The sequence below is a fragment of the Chiloscyllium plagiosum genome, unplaced genomic scaffold (assembly GCF_037043375.1).
Source record: "Chiloscyllium plagiosum isolate Xiang-an unplaced genomic scaffold, Cpla_swu_hap1 HiC_scaffold_15, whole genome shotgun sequence".
Lineage (NCBI taxonomy): Eukaryota > Metazoa > Chordata > Chondrichthyes > Orectolobiformes > Hemiscylliidae > Chiloscyllium > Chiloscyllium plagiosum.
The window spans coordinates 48,856,173-48,876,532 of NW_028270153.1; the positions used below are offsets into that span (position 1 = coordinate 48,856,173).

A 20,360-nucleotide genomic window follows, 5' to 3' on the forward strand; every position below is an offset into this window, starting at 1 on the left:
ATGCCATATCCCAAAGTAGCCAATCACCACATTACTTACATGTCATCCATGCCTCTGCACATACATAATGTATATAGCTAAACATAATTCTACCTGTCCTCATGTTTCTGTACTCAGTTCATTTTATAATGTCAGCAGGAATAAAGTTATTTACTAATCATATCTTCATACTTGGTGGAATGGTGTTGCACTGATAAATGTCCCAATGGTGGGATTGGAAGCACACGACCTACGAATTAGGAATAAAGACAAGTGACGGTGTAATTGTATGATGATCAGGCAATTAGCTATGAAGAGATACTAGTCAACTTGCTATCACTGCATTCTGAAGCGGACACACATTTCAGGAGAATGTGTGGCCTGAAAGGTTCATGATGCCTCCCTGCAGGTTCTCATCTGGACCTTGCTGGATTAGCAGAAGGCTGTGCTTCCCAATGAAAACTATAGAAGGACTTCGCACCTGCTGAATGCAGCCTGGGCATCGATTGCAGCAGGGATGAGCAATGATCACCACTCTAAGCTTGGCTCATTCTCTGCCAGTTCCTCTCCTCTTCAGCCACAGCATCGAAAAGCACTCCGTATAGCAGACCTATCCTGTCTGCCTGTGGTGAACTGCAGTCAGCAAACTGACAAAATTCTGGTCAGTGCCAAACCTTCTATTTGAACCTTGTTCCTGACTCCTGATTGCGTGTGTTGTAATCCAGTTCAAGAAAATGGCAAAGTGGACATGCAAGATTTACACTGAATTTTTTGGAGATATTTAGTATTTATGGAGTATTTCACAGTTAATGAATTACATTTGAAATGTGTTTCTGGTTTTTCAGGCTGACATTTGCACTGGAAGGCTACACAAAACAGTAAATGACACAAAAGATTAGTTGATGTGTGTTTTCAGCAGTGTTGGTGAATTGGATTATTATCCAGGACATCCTTGCTCTCATCTTCAAATACGGGGTAAAAGGTGTATGTTGCCTTCCTTGCCTTAACATCTAGGTTAACATCTGTCTCAGGGAAAAATTAGAAGCTATTATTAATGAAAATATAGCAGAGCACCTAGATAAGTTCAAGGTAATCAGGCAGCATCAATCTGGTATTGGGAAAGGGAAATCATGTTTGATAATCTATTGAAATTATTTGAGGAGGTAACACAAGCTGTGGATAAAGGGGAAGCAGTGGATGTGCCATTCTTAGATTTCCTGAAGGGATTTGATAGAGTTCCAATCAAAGATGACTGCAGAAAAAAAAGCTCTTGGTACAGTCATTCCAATTATTTTATTGCACCCAATCAAGTAGACAGAGCCTTGGTCTAATATTTTATCCGAATTATAACACAGCATGCTTTCATTTAAAAATGTGAGCCTGGATTATGTGCTGAAGCCCTAAAGTGGGCTGTGAAATTGTAATCTTTTTGGTTCATGGGCAAGTGTGGTGTCCACTAAGCCAAAACTGGCATTTAATTATGAAATTGTTTTTCTGAGATTCCCTTTCCTGACCATTAGCAAATTGATAAGGCCATCCCAGAATTCATTAGCCATTACCTGGAGCAATGCAAAGGATTTTGACTTTAAAATAAATATTTAATTTAATTGGGACAAACAATCTGAGTATGTCACAGCCAGTAAGCATCAGAAATCTTTAGGTGATGTGCTCTCAATTTGTTGATGCACACTGGTGTCATCGGAGCACCTTTCCACTGTGTGGTACCTCCAAAACGTGTACTCTTTTCCACCATAAACTTTAAAGAAGCCAAGTTTTAATTTAGGTTTTGAAACAGAAACACAGCAAGGAATGGTGAATATAATGCAGGAATTGCACCGGTGTTGTTTTAAAAATAAATGAAGAAAACAAAGCAACAAATTTCCAGAGATTTGCATATACAAATTTTCTACATTCAAGGTTCTGGCAATTTTTGCATTGTTTGCATTGTTCAAACCTATTTGGTAATTAACTTTACTTCATCACACCTCTTCAATATACCTCTCATCTTGCTTTATTTTTGACATTAACTCCATTATCTCCATTACTGTTGTTGTTTGATTCAAGATTATAACAGAGAATCTCTGTAGAGACATATGAAGTCGAAGCAGTAGGCCATTCGGCCCTTTAAGCCTGCTCTGCCATTCAATATGATCATGTATGATGATCCAATTTAGTTGCTGTTCCCATACCCTTCGATCTCTTTTGTAACTTCTATTTGAATATATTCAATGTTTTAGAGTCATACAGCACAGAAACAGACCTTTCGGTTCAACCAGTCCATGCTGACCATATTCCCAAACTACACCAGTTCCATCTGCTTGTGCCTGACCCATATCCCTCCAAATATGTCCTATTCATGAACTGATCCAAATGTTTTTTCATCCTTGTAACTGTGCATCCACCACTTTCTCTGGCAATCCATTTTACACATGAACCACTCTGTGCAAAAAGGTTGCCCCTCAGGTCCCTTTTATATCTTTCTCCTTTCATCTTAAAATATGCACCCTAGTTTTGAACTCCCCAACACAGGGGAAAAAGATCCTTGATATTCACCTTCGCTATGCCCCTCATAATTTTATAAGTGCATTAAGGTCTCAAACATTTTCTATGGCAGACAATTCCACAGGCTTACCACTCTTTGGATGAAGACATTTCTCCTCATTTCAATCCTAAAAATGGCCTATCCTGAATCCTTCGATTGTGATCTCTGGTTCTGAACTCCCCAGTCATTGGGAACATCATTTTTGCATTTACCATATCTCATCCTCCCTCCTTCTTCAGAACTCCAGTGAATATAGTTCTAACCAATCTACTCTCTCTTCATACGTCAGTCCTGCCATCCCAATAATCAATCACGTAAACCTTTGTTGCACTCCTGCCATTGCCAGTATATGTTTCCATTGAAAGTATGGTCTCACCTAATTACTGTTCTCAAAACCTCGTGCTCTGAAGGCTTCTCTACCATCTGCAGCACCTGCGTGCTTAGTTTCAGCAACTAGTGCACAAGGACACCAAGTCTTTTTGTGGTCAGGTTGACCAAAGGAGAGACATTTTGTACTAAATATTTGAAGTCCTTTGGTTTGTCCACTGAGGTGATCTGACTAACATGTTATTAGTTTCTCATAGTTGTCCGATCTCTCACTCTTTCTTATCTGCCACTATCGGCACTTACTCTCCTTCTATTAACACTTTGTATGTGCTAATTTAATATTTTAGTCTTTTTTTGCTTTGTTACTTCTTCCCTTTAGAGGAGCTCATTGGTGGGCAACATTTGAATTGATCCCTAATAATTTTCATTCCCCTGGGTAAGTGACATTTCCTGGATATGTAAATGCAATATTTTATTTTCTCTTCCTTCTTCCACTTCGGCACTCTTAGTATACCAGTTTTCCAGTTCCTTTACCATTTCACAATTTGTTCAGAGGAATATTTGCAGTGTCATTATTAGGCTGTCTATTAATTATTCATCTGTTAATCTTCTTTTAAGCTTGATTTCTGACTTATTACTTGATTTTACCGTTACTTATATTGTTCGTAGCTTTTTGCTTAATTGTTTTCTATCTAAGCAAAAATGAACTTAAAAGGAAAACTCAATGCAAATTTGAGTTGTCCTACTAGGAGTTATACAAAGTGCTTTCACAGAATAATGAATGACCAAAAGGCAGTATCCAAAATTCCCAAAGCCATCTTATTATACTAGAAATTTTGCATCCAAACAAATGCTTTTGTCACCTTCCTCGTCGCACCCCTATGTTGAATGCAAGGTTTGCAACCTTGACCTGAAGCTAAATTTTGAATTCTAAACATTGGAACTCCAAATATCCATATTGTGTGGACTGCCATTAATTTGTGTTTCCTTCGGAGCATTTGCGGGCAAGTGCGTGTGAGGGTAATCATCATATTGTCTAACAGAAAGAGCTTTGAAGAGTAAAAGCTTCTATTCAACAATTTATAGTTGGTTACAAAAATAGGCTCTACATTATTACAAAGACTGCTGGGAGGACGTTTGGCCCAACCAGTCCACATCGACCCTCCAAAGAGAAATCCACCCAGACCCATTTCCCTATGACTGATGCACCTAGCACTATGGGCAATTTAGCATAGCCAAATCACCTAACCTGCACATGCTTGGACTCTGGGTGGAAACTGGAGCACCCGGAGGAAACCCACACAGACACAGGGAGAATGTGCAAACTCCACACAGACAGTTGCCAGAGGCTGGAATCGAACTGGAGTCTCTGGCGCTGTAAGGCAGCAGTGCTGACCACCGAGCCACCGAGCTGCCCAGTCTACTCTCCCACCAAGTCTTCATCACATAGTGGGCCATGCTTATTTCAATCAGTCAGCTACTCACCCTTTTAGATCCATATACAACAATGGAGTCAGGTATGACACCAGTCCATCTAATTATTTGCCTTTCTGGCTTCCAAGCTCTCCACCAGCAACAACCAAAGATTCTTACATTATTATTGAGATGGAACAGCAGCTTTTCAGTGCCAGTGCAATCTCAATTAAGATTGAAAGTCAAGACCAACTTTCATACTCACCAGTTTTAAAAATAACATTGCAGGATTTCCATAGCTTGAGAAAAGTACTCATTAAATTAGTGAGGTGATGTATCAACATTTACAGAGAACAAGATAACGTAATAGCTACACTGGAACAATGGAATGATGTTACTTTGGGAGTCTGAACAGAATTTGAGAAGTCACTTTTATCCTATTTCATTATGAAGATAATATGCTAAGTCTTATTGATGAGTCGATCGAAGGACAATTTCTAGAACAATAAGTTCCCATCTGCCTCTATAAAGTATATTTAAATTTTGATGAAGCAGTTTAACCTTAAATGGTGTGGTGAGCTTTTTAAAGGTAATTAGATGGTCAGACAAAGTGACATACGAGAACAACATGACATCCATTTGTAACTGTGTGAGGGCAAGGGGATTATACAATTCAACAAGTAGCAGCAAAACTAAAAGTGTCTGCTGACATCAACCATCAGAAGAGAATTTCTGACTGTACATGCTCACCTTCATGTGTTTGGATGCAAAACCTCTAGTATAATAAGATGGCTTTGGGAATGTTGGATACTGCCTTTTGGTCTTCATTACTCTGTGAAAGCACCATGACTTTGTATAATTCCTGTAGATGGAAAACAATTAAGCAAAAGCTACGAACAATGGATATAAGTAATGGTAAAATCAAGGGACAAATCATAAATCAAGCTTAAAAGAGGATTAACAGACAAAATTAACACTCACATATTCTTCATTTCAATTTATTTACGAGATGCTGCTGTTACTGTGTATGTTCCTGTGTCAGCAAACATTACCAAAGATAATTCTTCTGGTTGTTGGCAATCTCATTTGTCATCTAAAAAGTAGCAGTTTTTTAAAAAATGTTAAATTTTTAGACCTTCTTGGCTAAATAGCAGTCATATCATTGGAGGAAATACTGCAAATTAATGATAGATTTTTATTTTTATGCAATAGACATGGGTTCAATTCCCGCCTCAGGCAACTGACTGTGTGGAGTTTGCACATTCTCCCCGTGTCTGCGTGGGTTTCCTCCGGGTGCTCCGGTTTCCTCCCACAGTCCAAAGATGTGCAGGTAAGATGAATTGGCCATGCTAAATTGCCCATAGTGTTAGATGTAGGGGAATAGGTCTGGGTGGGTTGCTCTTCGGAGGGTCGGTGTGGGCTTGTTGGGCCAAAGGGCCTGTTTCCACACTGTAAGTAATCTAATCTAATCTAATCTAATCTAATCTAATCTAATCTAATCTAATCTAATACGATTCAGCACAGTAACAGGTTCTTTGGCCCACCAAACATGTGTCAAATCCTAATCCTTATTGCCCAAGCACAGTATCTATCCCTCTGTTTGCTTTATGTTGATGTGTCCATCATGACACGCATTAAATGTTGTTAACATGCCTGCTTCCACTACATCCACTGGTAGTGCATTCTAGGCACCGACCACCCTGTGTGAAAAATTCCCTGCACTTCTCCCCTAAACATGCCCCCCTTCACCTTGAACCAATACCCTTTTGTGGTTTAACTTCCTACCCTAGGAAAAGGCCTTTGACTATCCACCAATCTATGCCTCTCAATTTGGTAAACCTCCATCAGGTCTCCCCTCAGCCTCCACCTTTCCTGTGAAAACAATCCTGGTTTGTCCAACCTGTCCTCATACCTAAAACCCTCCAGACTAGGCAACATTCTGATAAACCTTCTCTCCAAAGCGTCTGGCCAACCAGAACTGCATGCAAAATTCCAAATGTGGCCTAATTGAAGTTTTGTACAGCTGTAACATAATTTGCCAACTTTTATATTCAATGCTCCAGTCAATGAAGGCAGACGTGCTGTATGCCTTCGTGACCATTTTATCCACCTGTCTTGCCACATTAGGGATCTGTGGTCCTTCTTGCCCATATTCCTCTCTATGTCAATACTCCTAAGGGTTATGCCATTTATTGTATAATTCACACTTGAATTTGATCTTTCAAAATGCATCACCTGGCATTTGTTCAGATTAAACTCCATCTGCCATTTATTTTGCCTAAATCTGCATTCTATTTCTCTAAAAGCAAATTTTCATAATATGGCTATTTTTCTCCACTGCCTTTACTGAAAGGGGAGAGATTTCTTGTGCCTGTCAGACCGTTTTCGCCCAAGTAAATTGTAGAATAATCTCATTCTAAAACTGTTCTTAAAAGAATGAAACAATCAAACATAAATTACCAGGCAAACACTGTATCTGCAAATGCTGAGACTGCCAGTCTAATCAACCGCTTAAGACTGATGTACTACTGACATAAAACCAATTAGATTAATGAAAATCGCAATTCTCTTTTACTTTGACAAATGTACTCTACCGTCCAATGACTTCCCTTATAGTTCTGAATTTTTGTTCACAACATGTAGAAGAAGCACAATGATGAATAAATGATTTATTTCCATATCACAGAGTGGAAAGAATTAACTTGGATTTAAGTGGCATCTTTCTCAATTTCAGGATCTTTCTAAGTTCTAGGTGGTCAATTAAGTGCGTTTAAAATGTAGTCACTGCTTTTTTTAAAATGCAAAAGCAGTCACTACGTATAACAAGATCTCAGGAACACCAGTGGTACTAGTTATTCATTTCTGCAATGAAGCTATATTTGCATGATTAAGACTTAAATACTGGAAGCTGAGGGTACTCTTTGGCATTTCTTCAAAACAAATAAGTGGCGGGATTTCTTTTAGTCATATGGACAGACAGACAGGACCCATTTTAGTCTTTCATTTGAACAACAGCCAACCGCTACCCCGACCTCCACATTCCGTGTTTTGCGCTGGTATCCACCTAGATTGTTTGTTCAGGTCCAAGGGTGGGGCATGAGCCCAGATTTTCTGGTTTAGAGGTCACAGTACTACCACTAAACCAAAACCAAAACACATTAACAAGTATCCACTGGTAGGAGGCAGACTGCAGTTACATTGCTGGCTCTGTGTCGCCCTCTGGTAGAATGTTGCTCAACAACATTTGAATATTAGTTACACTTTACAGTCACAAACAGCAGGCTTCTCAGTCAGCTCCTGGACATCAGAATGTTTCAACAGTTTCCTACCTGTTCACTTGATTGCCTCCAAATTTTATTTTGCATCAAACGCTTCAATAATGGCTCATAATGTTGGTTTCATTGTTTTGTCTAAGTGCTATTCACTGTGGGTCCTTGTTTGCTGATATCTGGGCATCTGTCAGTATTGATGCATCACTGTTTGGAAGAAGCAATGAGGGAATGCTGACCATTTCACTGGAATTTTTAAAAGATTCTTTTGAAAATGTTATTCAGCAGCAGGATAATCATGCCAACTTATCATCAAAGTATTTCAAAAATGTAGACATTAAATTAGTGTAAGACTAGGAAATATTAATGTAGGGGCTAATGGTATCACATACTGAATTAAGGACGTATTGAGTCATATTTGACATCAACATCTAAAACCATGTAAACAATTTCAATAGCTTCAAAAATTAGCATTCAAGAAATAATCAGCATCCAATAAAGTGTAATGGGGAGGAATCACATCTTGTTGGCTGTTTCCATGAACTTATTCGTTTAAAAATATATTCACAATTCCACAACCAACAGTCAGAGGAAATGCTCTTCTGCATTCCACAATTTTTTTTTGTCCACACTGTAATTCTATCTTTAAAATCCCTACTTTCAGGTAAAGGACTCAACTAAAAGCTGCTCTGTTTGCCAGATTATCCAATTAAGTCTCACTGTACATAAACATGCCAACAAAACATTCACTTGCCCTGGTTTTAAGAGGCCAATAAATTCAAACATAATTGTTTTTCATTTGCATTTAATTAAAAACAATCAGATCAAAGCACTGATAGCATTGAATGACACAAATATGCTAATTTTGATACTGCAAATAATCTCACAATATGAACAGCTTGTGTCTTATGAGTCATCTTGCCTGCTAACTATAACCATCAGGGATGCAGTTATTAACACAGGAATTCACCTGTCTTATGCTCTTGGTCTTATATGGATAAGCACACAGCAGTTCTGTCATCGGTGAGATCATTTTTAAACAAGAACATTATAGGCTTGGATTTTCACAAGGATTTCAGTAAAGTTTATTGGCGGGAGAATGAAATTCACAAGCATAGAGTCAGAGATGTACAGCATGGAAACAGACTCTTCGGTCCAACCCCTCCATGCCAACCAGATATCCCAACCCAATCTAGTCCCACCTGCCACCACCCGGCCCATATCCCTCCAAACTATTCCTATTCATATACACATCTAAATGCCTCTTAAATGTTGCAATTGTACCAGCCTCCACCACATCCTCTGGCAGCTTATTCCATACACGTACCACACTCTGCGTGAAAAAGTTGCCCCTTAGGTCTCTTTTATATCTTTCCCCTCTCACCCTAAACCTATGCCTCTTTAGTTCCCCGACCCCAGGGAAAAGACTTTATTTATTTATCCCATCCATGCCCCTCATAATTTTGTAAACCTCTATAAGGTCACCCCTCAGCCTCCGACGCTCCAGGGAAAACAGCCCCAGCCTGTTCAGCCTCTCCCTGTAGCTCAGATCCACCAGCCCTGGCAACATCCTAGTAAATCCTTTCTGAACCCTTCCAAGTTTCACAACATCTTTCTGATAGGAAGGAGAACAGAATTGCACACAATATTCCAACAGTGGCCTAAACAATGTCCTGTACAGCTGCAACATGACCTCCCAACCTCTGTACTCAATACTCTGACCAATAAAGCAAAGCATACCAAATGCCTTCTTCACTATCCTATCTAGCTGCAACTCCACTTTCAAGGAGCTATGAACCTGCATTCCAAGGTCTCTTTGTTCAGCAACACTCCCTAGGACCTTACCATTAAGTGCATAAGTCCTAAGATTTGCTTTCCCAAAATGCAGCACCTCGTATTTATCTGAATTAAACTCCATCTGCCACTTCTCAGCCCATTGGCCCATCTGGTCCAGATCTTGTTGTAATCTGAGGTGACCCTCTTCGCTGTCCACTACACCTCCAATTTTGGTGTCATCTGGAAACTTATTAACTGTACCTCTTATGCTCGCATCCAAATCATTTATGTAAATGACAAAAAGTAGAGGGCCCAGCACTGATCCTTGTGGCACTCCATTGGTCACAGGTCTCCAGTCTGAAAAACAACCCTCCACCACCCTCTGTCTTCTACCTTTGAGCCAGTTCTGTATCCAAAAGGCTAGTTCTCCCTGTATTCCATGAGATCTAACGTTGCTAATCAATCTCCCATGGGGAACCTTGTCGAACGCCTTACTGAACACCCACTGCTAACTTTAATAAAAACTAACAATACAAAACCAGATTTCCATGTCTAAAGTTTTTAAACACTTTGATGATCTTTAGGGTAAATTTCACTTTTCTGCTGTAAACTGAAACCAGCACTGCTGTTTGGGTCCATGATATAGTAACTGGCCAATTTTAGGAACACAGGAACAGGAGTAGGCTATTCAACCCCTCAAGCCTGTTTCACCATTCTATGAGTTCATGGCTGATCTGTGGCCTAACTCCATGTACCTTCCCTTGGCACAAATCCATAATCCCTTTACTTAATCTTTAGAAAAAAAAACTTAGTTTAAAATTAACAATTTATCCACTGCATTTTGTGGAAAAGTTCCAAACTTCTACCACCCTTTGTGTGTAGAAGTGCTTCCTAACACATCTCCTGAATAGTCTAGCCTTAATTCTCAGTCTATGCCCCTAGTTTTAGAATGACCAAACATTGGAAAAGATTATCCTTATCTAACTTTTCTTTTCCTGTTAATATCTTGAAGAGTTCAATCAGATCACCCTTTAACCTTTTAATTTCTAGAGAAAACAGGCCTAATATGAGTAATCTTTTCTTATAACTTAAGTCCAGGTATTGTTCTTGTAAACCTAGGTTGTACTTCCGTCAAGGCCAATATATTCTTCCTAACGTGTGGTGCCCACATCTGCTGCATCATAGAAAGGCCATAGAACATAGAATCACAGTACTGCTCACTGTACTCCAATTAGAATCTAACTATGTTTTTGTCTAACTGCGCCTAACTTCTGCATCCCTGTACTCCAGTCCAAGGTAGACAGCCAACATTCCATTAGCTTTCATGATTATTTTCTGCACCCGTTTGTGACACGTGAAAGAAAAAAGCACCTGAACATTCCCACCCCGCAAGTCTATTTGCCTATCCACTGTATTTAATTTCATGCTATCATTATGTATTCTTTTTCAGATCAAAATGGATAATTTCACACTTGTTTACATTGAACTCCATCTGCCACAGTTTTGTCCACTCACTTAGCATAAAAGTATAAATGGATGTTGATAGACTATCATCTACACAGTCTGTAATGGAACTTAACTTTATGTCATCACCAAACTTGGATCTGACTTTCTATACCATTCGCCAAGTCATCAATAAGTAATGTGAAAAACTGAGGCTCTAACAGATCCTTGTGGGACACTACTAGTCACATTCTTCCAATGTGAATATCTACCCATTATCCCTACATTCTGTTGCCTTAACTAATCTCCAAACCTTGTCAGTAATGTGCCCTCAGTTTGATGGGCTTCTATTTTAGTTAAAAATCTCTTATGTTGAGTATTTATCAAATGCTTTCTGGAAGTCCATATAAACAACATCCATAGATATTTCCCGTCTACTACCTCAGTCACCTCTTCAAAAAAATCAATTAGTTGTTAGGAAGGACCTAGCTGTCATGAATCCATGCTGGCACTCCCTGACTTACTGAAAATTTACAACATGCTTAATTAGCCCATCTCTTAATGTAGATTGCAACAATATCCCCACCACATATGTTAGGCTAATTAGTTTCTAATTAGCTGGTTTTCCTCTTTCACCCTTCTTAAAAAATGAAGTGACATACACAATGTTCCAATCCGGAGATATTATTCCTGTATCCAGGGAACTCTGAAAGTTGATAGTTAGGGCATCTGCAATGTGCTCCTTTACTTCTTTGGATGGAAATAGTCAAGTCCTAGGGACTTGTTATTCTTTAATTTCATTCATTTGTTCATAATTCAGTCCCGTAACATTATGAATTCCCTTGGGACTTCCAATAAGCTTTCCCTACTGTAAATACTGGAGCAAAGTAATTATTTAACATGTCTGCTATTTTCACAGTCATTAACAATATCCGCACTTTCACTCTTTAGTGGGCCATCATTGCTTCTAACAGTAGTGTCTGTAACTGGTCAGCCAGATGGACCTCATAGAATACAAGTGGTGCTGTTAATCTGGTCCAATTAGGGAGCCCTTGACATCCTGCTCACTCTGAAAGCTGAATCAGTGTCAAGGATTCTCCATTTATAAATAAAGGTTGATTTGATGACGGGATACCGGCCTCTGTGGAGTTATTTCAGTGGTGATGAGTGTGGGATGCACACTCCTGAAGAAATTCTCTCACAACATCCTTGAATTGGGTAAACATTTCTGACATCAGCCCATTATTTGGGAAGCTTGACTCATTCAATCCTGCCATTGGAGACTGTATGTGGAAAGAATGTCTTTTTTTTTCCTGGGCAAATGATATTGGGGCAGATAAAAAGCAATGTGTAATGCTCCTGACAGCTCGTAGATCTGCGGCTTTCTTGGTTAATAGGAGCTTAACTTTCCCCAAGGCACCAGATAGCAAAACCTTTCAAGAGTTGATGGATTTAGCTAAGGAATATTATAGTCCTAAGCCTCCTCTCAGTCTGAGATGCTATTGGTTTCATTGGGAATCTAAGAACTACAGAAATTCCTTTCAGGATTTTTGATTAGGTTAAGATGACTAGCAGAGGCATGTGACTTTGGTTTACCCTTAATGAGATGCTGAGACACAGTTTGGTATGTGGGATTAATAATAAGCATGTATAAGCAACACCTAGGTGAAGCCCAATTGAACTTCAAAAAGACACTACAGCTGGCTTTATCACTAGAAAATGCGGCAAGTGGAATATAATAGTTGCAGGATATTCTAATGAAAGCGGACACCCTTGCCAGTCTGACTGAGCTTGGGGAACATCACTTGAGTGAAGGAAAGTGCACAGTCTCACTCAGGACACATCCTGAACAGCATGACTCTCGGTCAGTCCACAGTAAAACCCCAAAGCCAGCCATGGCCAAATGGTTAATATCTTCTTCAGGATCTAAGCTTGCAAGCCACTGTAGTTGCTAAGGTGTGTGGACTTGAGACAGCAAAAGAGTCCCACTAGACCTAAATTGAGCAAGATAGCAAAAAGACCAGCATCTCATTACCACTTCACCCTTTATTTACACATGGAGAGTCCTTGACATTGGTTCAGCTCCCTCAGAGCCAGCTCTCAGAGTGAACAGAATGTCTGACATTCCTGCTCTTATCTATCAGCCTGGTGTCCCGAGTTGGACCAGATTAACAGCCCCTGTGAGGGAATTCATATTCTATGAGGTCCACCTAGCTGACCTTGTCACAATCACTACATTCCTCTCCCATGAGTCCAAGGACATATGCCATTTCTGTTTTTTGTAGTTTCTCCTGGGGTGTTTTAGCAACTCTGCCTCTGTTACAGGTGGCGTGAAATGCACAGTAGCTTGCCTCTTGCATCCAATCTCCAAAGAAAGTCATTCTCTTCTTCAGACAGCAAAGGCATTGAGCTGGTGACATGTCCATTTCAGATTCTGAGGTATCTTCAATGCTTGATGGCCAGGAAGAACCAATGGGTTCCCGAATAGTTGGAAAAGCAGTCAAGGAGCTGGACATATTTTGCACCCACAGTGCTGCAAGTTCTCAGCTTTCACATGATCCACATGCTTGTTCAGGATCATCGCACCTACCCAAACTTTACACGAGATGGGACTTGGCCTCACATTGACCGTGCCTCTTACCCATGCAGGGCCATTTCTGTGGTTCCTACACCAAACTTTATCCCCTCAAGTAAACTGTCTCTCTCACTTAGCACAGTCTGGTGTCCTACATTGGCATTCCCGATGCCATTTCACTGACCTCCCAATTTCCTTTATGTAACTATAAAATTTATTCTTATTGATTTTGATGCCCCTGGCCAGTTTCCTTTCATAATCCCTTTATAAGCTCTTAAACACTGTTCTGTGGAACTTTGCTGGTTTTTGTATCTTTCCCATTCAGCAGGATCGGTGTTTATTTTTGCATTTTTGTAAGCCCTTTCTTTTTGCTTTAGCTATTTGCTAATCAACCCGTTCAGAGATATTGTTATATACATCCACATGAGGTGGGACTATGCTGTCCCTGTCTCTAGTTATCCCTGGCTGCTGTTTCTATGAAGTGGAGCCTTTCCCTCTCAGGGTAAAAACAATGGAAGTTGGGTACCTATTTTTCTAGGGTGAAACAAACACTCACCTGCAATGTCAGCTTCACACACCAGTGGTAAACTGAAAATAATCTTATTATCCTTTAATATGTTGAACTTGTACACAACTTGCTCTATATACTAAGCTACAGGTCTGTTACTGATGGAAATGGTAGCACAGTGTCTAATTTGACATGACTAATGAAATGTATTACACAGGAAGTCTATCACAGACCATTAAAATCTATTGGCTTAAGTGTATCCACACCTATTAGTGCATTGAACCAATGCAATAAATAAGCTTAACTACAACAGTAAAGCATATTTGGAGTTACCCTTCCCTTCAGTGGAAGAGGCTGTGGGGCATTCCACAATCACTTTATTCCATTCAATCAACTTACATGCATGGTTCATAATAATCTTTTAATTGTAATTATTTCCATAATGCAGCTATAAAATGCGCCATTTCTTCCACACAGTGGTTTGTTTCTTTTGTTCCGAGACCCTAGTGTGTTCATCAGCTGTTGCACATTACCTGCTGAACCTTCTAGCAATTGGTTACATTGGCATGGGTATTTTAAAGCTTGCGTTAAGTGGTACTGTCTGGACCTTAGGCTTACGAACAAAGATCAATCGTCTTACAGCCAAGTCTAGATAATGTGTGTCAGGTCTAATGACAAAGCTTCGCTAGATGAACTATTCCATCCACAGATGCCCACATTCACAAGCCAGAGACAAGCACAGCTTTAAGCATACTGACACATTTAATTAAGAGATCCTAGATACTTAAAAGATCATATCGTATAAACACAGCTAAACAATATTAAGCCATTCTGGAGCCCAACATCCTTTACTTTGCCAATCTTCCTGAAAGTTGAACCATCACAGAGCTTTCAAAACTGGGAGCCACTCTCTTCCCCCAATAAATATATCACCTTAAATTAAAAAAAACAAAGATGTGTACCCAGCATGTGATGGTAACTGACAACAGACAGGCAAATGATAGGGGTCACATTTAATCACCTTGGTGGTGGTGATCAATAACAGGGACCATTCCATTAACGCTATATTTACCCTCAATAGTGATTATACCTACATGGATCACCACAGTTTTTGGCCTCGACTATATATTTCTGTCACCCTCTAAATGACTAACTGCAGTGTTACACACACAACAGCTGATATGTTACATTTTCTTTCAGAATAAAAAAAAAAGGAAATCATAACTGCATTTATCTTGTCAGAAATTATACAAGTCTGCTCACGTTTTACTTATGTTGAAATAACTGGATGATAATCCCGTTCAGATTATATACATTCGGTATTAATTTCTGAATCATTGTTCAATAAAATAAAAACTAGAATATCCAAACTGCAATAGCAAAATTCACTAACTTACCACAGGTAACCACTGACCATTTATTAGAACAATAACGTTTGCAATGCCTCAGAGTGAACCTGGGCTAGCACTCAAACAGGAGATTTCTATTCTAGATTGAGCCCATTTCACACGTGGCTCTCACGTATTTGCCTCTACATTGAAGAAAGACAAATAAAATTTCTGTTAGTTCATTCGATGTTTCAGCATCTTTGATCTCAGAGCACCAAATAGTGATTGACAGGCAGATATCATACACAAAACGGTTTACCAGATCATATACTGCATTTGTTTTATTTTATCGAACAATGTTACACAAAGTGTTTTGATATAGTACCTTTAACATGGTCAAATATCACAATGTCTGGAGAGGAGAGATTTAAGTAGTTTGGTGTCAAGACATATAGGGAGATATTAGGACAAATGAGGTCATAGGTAGAGACCAAGATGTGTCTTAAAGAAAGAAACAGATGTAGAGAGGCGGAAAAGTTTAAAGAGTAAAATTTAAGAATTTGGAGCCTTAGCAGCTGAAAGTATGGACAGCAATGGTGGAGCAATTAAAACTGGAAATACAGAAGAGGCCAGCAAATATCTCAGTGAACTGCTCTGCTGGAGAACATTACAGAGATGGGGAGGAGCATGGCCATGGAAACATTGAAAACAAAATTGAGAATTTTTAATTCAACATATTAATTGCAAGCAAACATAGGCAAAATGCATAAATCTCTCATACCTGCTTCCAAACAAATATACTTTTACCGGTTAGTAAGCAGTCTGTCCCATCAGACCCTTCGGAGAGCTTTCCTGTGGGATACTTTTTATCTTTATAAAATCTTTACAATTCTTAGCATTGGTTAAAAAAAAACCTTGGGTGACTTGAAAAAAATAGCGATTTTTGTTCAGAGTGTTAACATTTAAAGCCAGGCAACAGCAACATTTATGATGTATCAGAGTCATCTGAAATTGTCTGCTTGCTTTGGGAGTGGGAGAATTATCTGCTGAAGGACCATGTAACATTTCCCTAAAATTGGGTCTCAAAATTTTCATTTCTGCCAAAAGATTACATAACTTGAGAGACACTAGGTATTGCAGCTGAGTGAATCATGCTTGGATGCAGCGGGCATGATGAACAGGCAATTTTTTCCAATCCTCCTTGCTGCATCTTCTTAGGATCAGGATCAATTGAGCTATAATCCCATTTGCAACAGCCTTAACCTCACTTGATAGACTCACATGTGAATAATGCCAGCTATGGGGAGGGCTGGAGAGCTGCTGGTGCCTGTAGAACTGTAATCTGAAATTGTTCAATTCATTGAGAAAACAGTGTGAAATAAATGCTGGTAAGGAAAACATGAAGGGCAAGGATAATGACAGACTTAAATATTTCCTGGGTATCATCACAACCTTACTGAAAATAACTAATTTCAAATTTGTGTATTCAGCAAATGTGGTAGTGTTTTGTTTCCACACCGCTGTCATCTCCGAGCTCAAACCCAACACTCTCCTAAAATGAATTTCTTTTCCTACCTTCCATAAACTCCAATTTGGTCCAAACTCTACTGCTTAAATGCTGTCCTACTAAGTATCATGTACCCATTGCTGATCTACATAATATCCTGTAAATGCAGTAAATCACAATTAAACTCCTTTCTGAAAATCCCATCTTCGTATTACTCTACCCTATTCTATCTCAGTATTCTTTTTGAGGTGTTTACTTTCTTAATGTTTCTGCCACTGACCTTCATCTTCTTATTTTCTGAAGGGCTGAATGGTTTCCATTTTTGCTATCTCAGTCATATACTTAGCATCTCTTGGCAGGACATGGTCTCCAACATAGAGGTCTTGGAGCATGCTAATTCAAACAGTATACAATCATTGTTAAACTAACAACACTTAGATTGACTTTACTGAGTGTATCAGAATATTGATAAGACATATAGCCAAACAGTTTGTGACCTTCAGACCACTGTGAAATGGCCACTGGGTAACACCTGCAAGCAAGAAACAAAAATAGTAGACAACTGGGAGACAATTATTGATGCTAAGACTTTGGAGTATCACTGGAAAGACAATAAAAGACACCAGGAACAAAGAAAATACAGCCAGGAAAAAAGGAGGGCCCTGACAAACAGTGAATTGTGCACATTCTCACCCCATTGTCTTGCTCTGCAGCAAGTGTGAGGCTACTGAGACATACAAGGTAATGCTTAACATGGAGTTGACCTCCACAGTACATCGCTTCATCAGTGCACGCATCCCAACTTGGTCATATTTCCACATTGTGAAATTTCTTTATTTGAAGAGGCTTGTTTAAATGCCAAGTGTTGATTTAAGTGTGACGCAATGTTTCTGCAAAATGTATATTGTGCTATCTACAGGTGTACCATTTCAGATATTCCCATTAAATGTTTTTGCTTACTTCTTTATTAGCTTCAAAATATAATTTGAAATTGCCTCCCTGATTTACACAAACAGTGTCAGGACATCATCTTAAAGAACTGTTTCATCTTTAGATCACTTTCAAGGTAGATATAAGATGGAAGGGGTTCGCATCAACTTCAAATGCCTCTTATTTATAAAAAGAGACAAAAACAGATACTACATGATTGAAATTACTGTTGCCCACAATACCAGTGAATGTGTGACATATATATATACCATTTTTCGATTTTAGTGAAAGCACCTCTACGTCTACTACAGAAGAAATGTGTACAACGGTATTAAACATCAATGTTTATTATCGACAGTACTTTCAAATTTTGAAATGCAAAAGGGATGCAAAATGTGTGATTCCATGATTTTTATTTGTGAAATTGTAACTCAGTGATAACTAAACTACCTTTCAAGCAAAAAGAAAGTAGTGAGCAATGATGAGGAAGTATATGTATAAATGGCAAGACAGCAAACTCCCCACTCTATAAAAAGACATTTCTCTGCTTCCCAAATTTTGTAAAGGTGAGGTTTCCATTAAGAGACAGCTCACCATCACCTTCTCAAAGGCAACGTGGGACGGACAATAAATGCTGGCCAGCCAGCAACGCCTGCATAACATGAATGAATAAGCAATGGAAATTAAAAGAATTCATGTTTTTTTTCATGTTATTGTGGAATTTGTTTGCTTTCTGGACATGATTGGGAAATGGGATGCCTACCATTTTAAGCCCTCAGAGTTAACAACATGCTTCCTCAGCCAAACTTGTGGCAGCAGTTCAAGTTCTTCCCCACCATCCCGCCCCCCCCCCCCCCCCCCCCACACACCGAGACTTATCCTTAGAGCAAACCTCACAATATTAATCTAACATCTTTCTTCCTAAGTCAGATCCCCCTTTGTTCTGAACAAAAACACACATGAAATGCTAGTTGTACATATTTTATGAAGTTCCTAAGAAAATAGTGGTACAGTCTTGAAATAAGCTTTTTTTAAGAACAGAATATCAAGAAAGCAGCTACAGTAATAGTTATCTAATGCCTGTGATGCGTCTACCATATTATTTAATGCAGCAGGTGGAAGTTGTAATAATTGCTGATTCTGCCTCACAAATAATTAAGCAACTAAACTCTGTATTCACCAATAACATTTAATAAAAATATTGCAACAAACTTATAGGCCAACTCCTGAATGTACTAATATGGCAGCAAGCATTCTCATTTATTTCTGCCAGTGAAAATAGGATGCTAATTGCAGCGGGTTCAGAATAAGTTATAGGATCATCACCTTTTATTTCTGGAAATATACCCAAACATACAGATATAGAAATAAGAAATTAAGTAATTATTAAAGATGTGTGGAACGAAATCTTTTTAATGGACAGAGAGAATGGGAGGTCAGTCGCTAGCAAGGAGGACAGTAATAACAATAACAGGGTTATGGAATGAATCGAGGCAAGAAATTGGAGCAAACAATTTAATTGTAAACCCATCACTTCTTCATGAGATGTGGTCACAATGTAAGACCATAAATTAGTATATCATAATAAAAACTCAAGTGATTTGTACAGGAGGGAGCCTGAAAGTTGTGCACAGAACTCTTGTTGCCAGTTACCTGTTATATCAGTGGGGCCTGGCTCGATAATTAGTCCCCACACAATGAGGCTGTTGTTTGGGCCTTGTCTGTATCTGAAACACATCAGTTCAAATTCTCAATATAATGAGTGCAGCCATTCTACGTAATTTATAGGCACTCCTGGCAAATGCAAGACATCAGGGCACCACAAATACTTTAACATCGGGTGGTGTTCACGGGTGAAGAGTTGTCATGCAATTGACAATACCCTAATACACAGTAATGAGGAAAGGAGACACAAGAGAGGTGGGACAGGAAATAACTTTTTTTCCAATTTTTAAAGTTTTGTTTAGCACCATCGCTTTGTTTTTCCATCAATTCCCAGGCATTTGAATTATGGAAGAAGCAACAAACAAATGAAAATCTGCAGCCAAGAGATCATATCACACATACATAGGTGGTTGAGTAATCCAGTCAGGTGCAGTTCTGGTGCTATCATGGAGCCTTGCAGAGGTGACAGTGGGCACTTTTGAAAGTCACGAAGCAGCCAAGGACATCCTTGTGCTGATATAGATCAATCACAATTAGTTGCAGATGCAGGCAAGGCCCTCTGCATGTCAAGCATCCCTTATTTAACCACTTAACCATTCATCCATGTCAACCCCAAACTGGGAAAGTTCTCAGTTGTGGAACAAGTTCTCTAGTGCAATGGAGAGATTCATGCCACAAAGGCTTAAACACAGCAGAAAAACAGACTGCATTTTGGTTTCTCAAATGTATTTAATAACAACACTGATGATGCTCTTCCTTGTATTCATCTGGAATGGAAATACATCTAGTCATTGGTAAAATGGCCACTTTTGATTCCACTCTATCATCTAGTTGCAATCCTAGCATTCCTTCCAAAATGTTTTTTCAGTTAGTGATAAGTAAACAGCATATAATAATTGATTAAGTCAGATGATCTGGTGATAGCCATCCTCTAACCCAGCAACACATACCATTAAAGATGGAATACAAACACTTTGGTCTAGACTTTATCTCTCATGTGTGTAGAATGGGAGAATTCCCAGATCTACAAAGTCCACTTTTAACAACTCAGCTTGTGTTTTAATTTTCAGTCTGTGTTTGAACAGGTAGGAGGGCAGA

General features: G+C 39.1%; 1 protein-coding gene across 2 annotated transcripts in view; it reads right to left on the reverse strand.

Moving 5' to 3' along the window:
• The window catches only part of tshz2 (teashirt zinc finger homeobox 2), a 493,972-nt gene that overhangs the window by 335,718 nt on the left and 137,894 nt on the right, over positions 1-20,360 (reverse strand). The window contains exons 1-2 of one of the 2 annotated variants that reach the window (XM_043710224.2): positions 5,243-5,347; positions 5,012-5,123 (exon numbers count right to left, since the gene is read on the reverse strand). The exons of the other annotated variant lie outside the window; for it this stretch is intronic. The gene's annotated coding sequence lies outside the window, so the exon portion shown is untranslated. Of the gene's footprint in view, positions 1-5,011; positions 5,124-5,242; positions 5,348-20,360 lie in introns of those variants that run through there. 2 annotated transcript variants of the gene reach the window in all.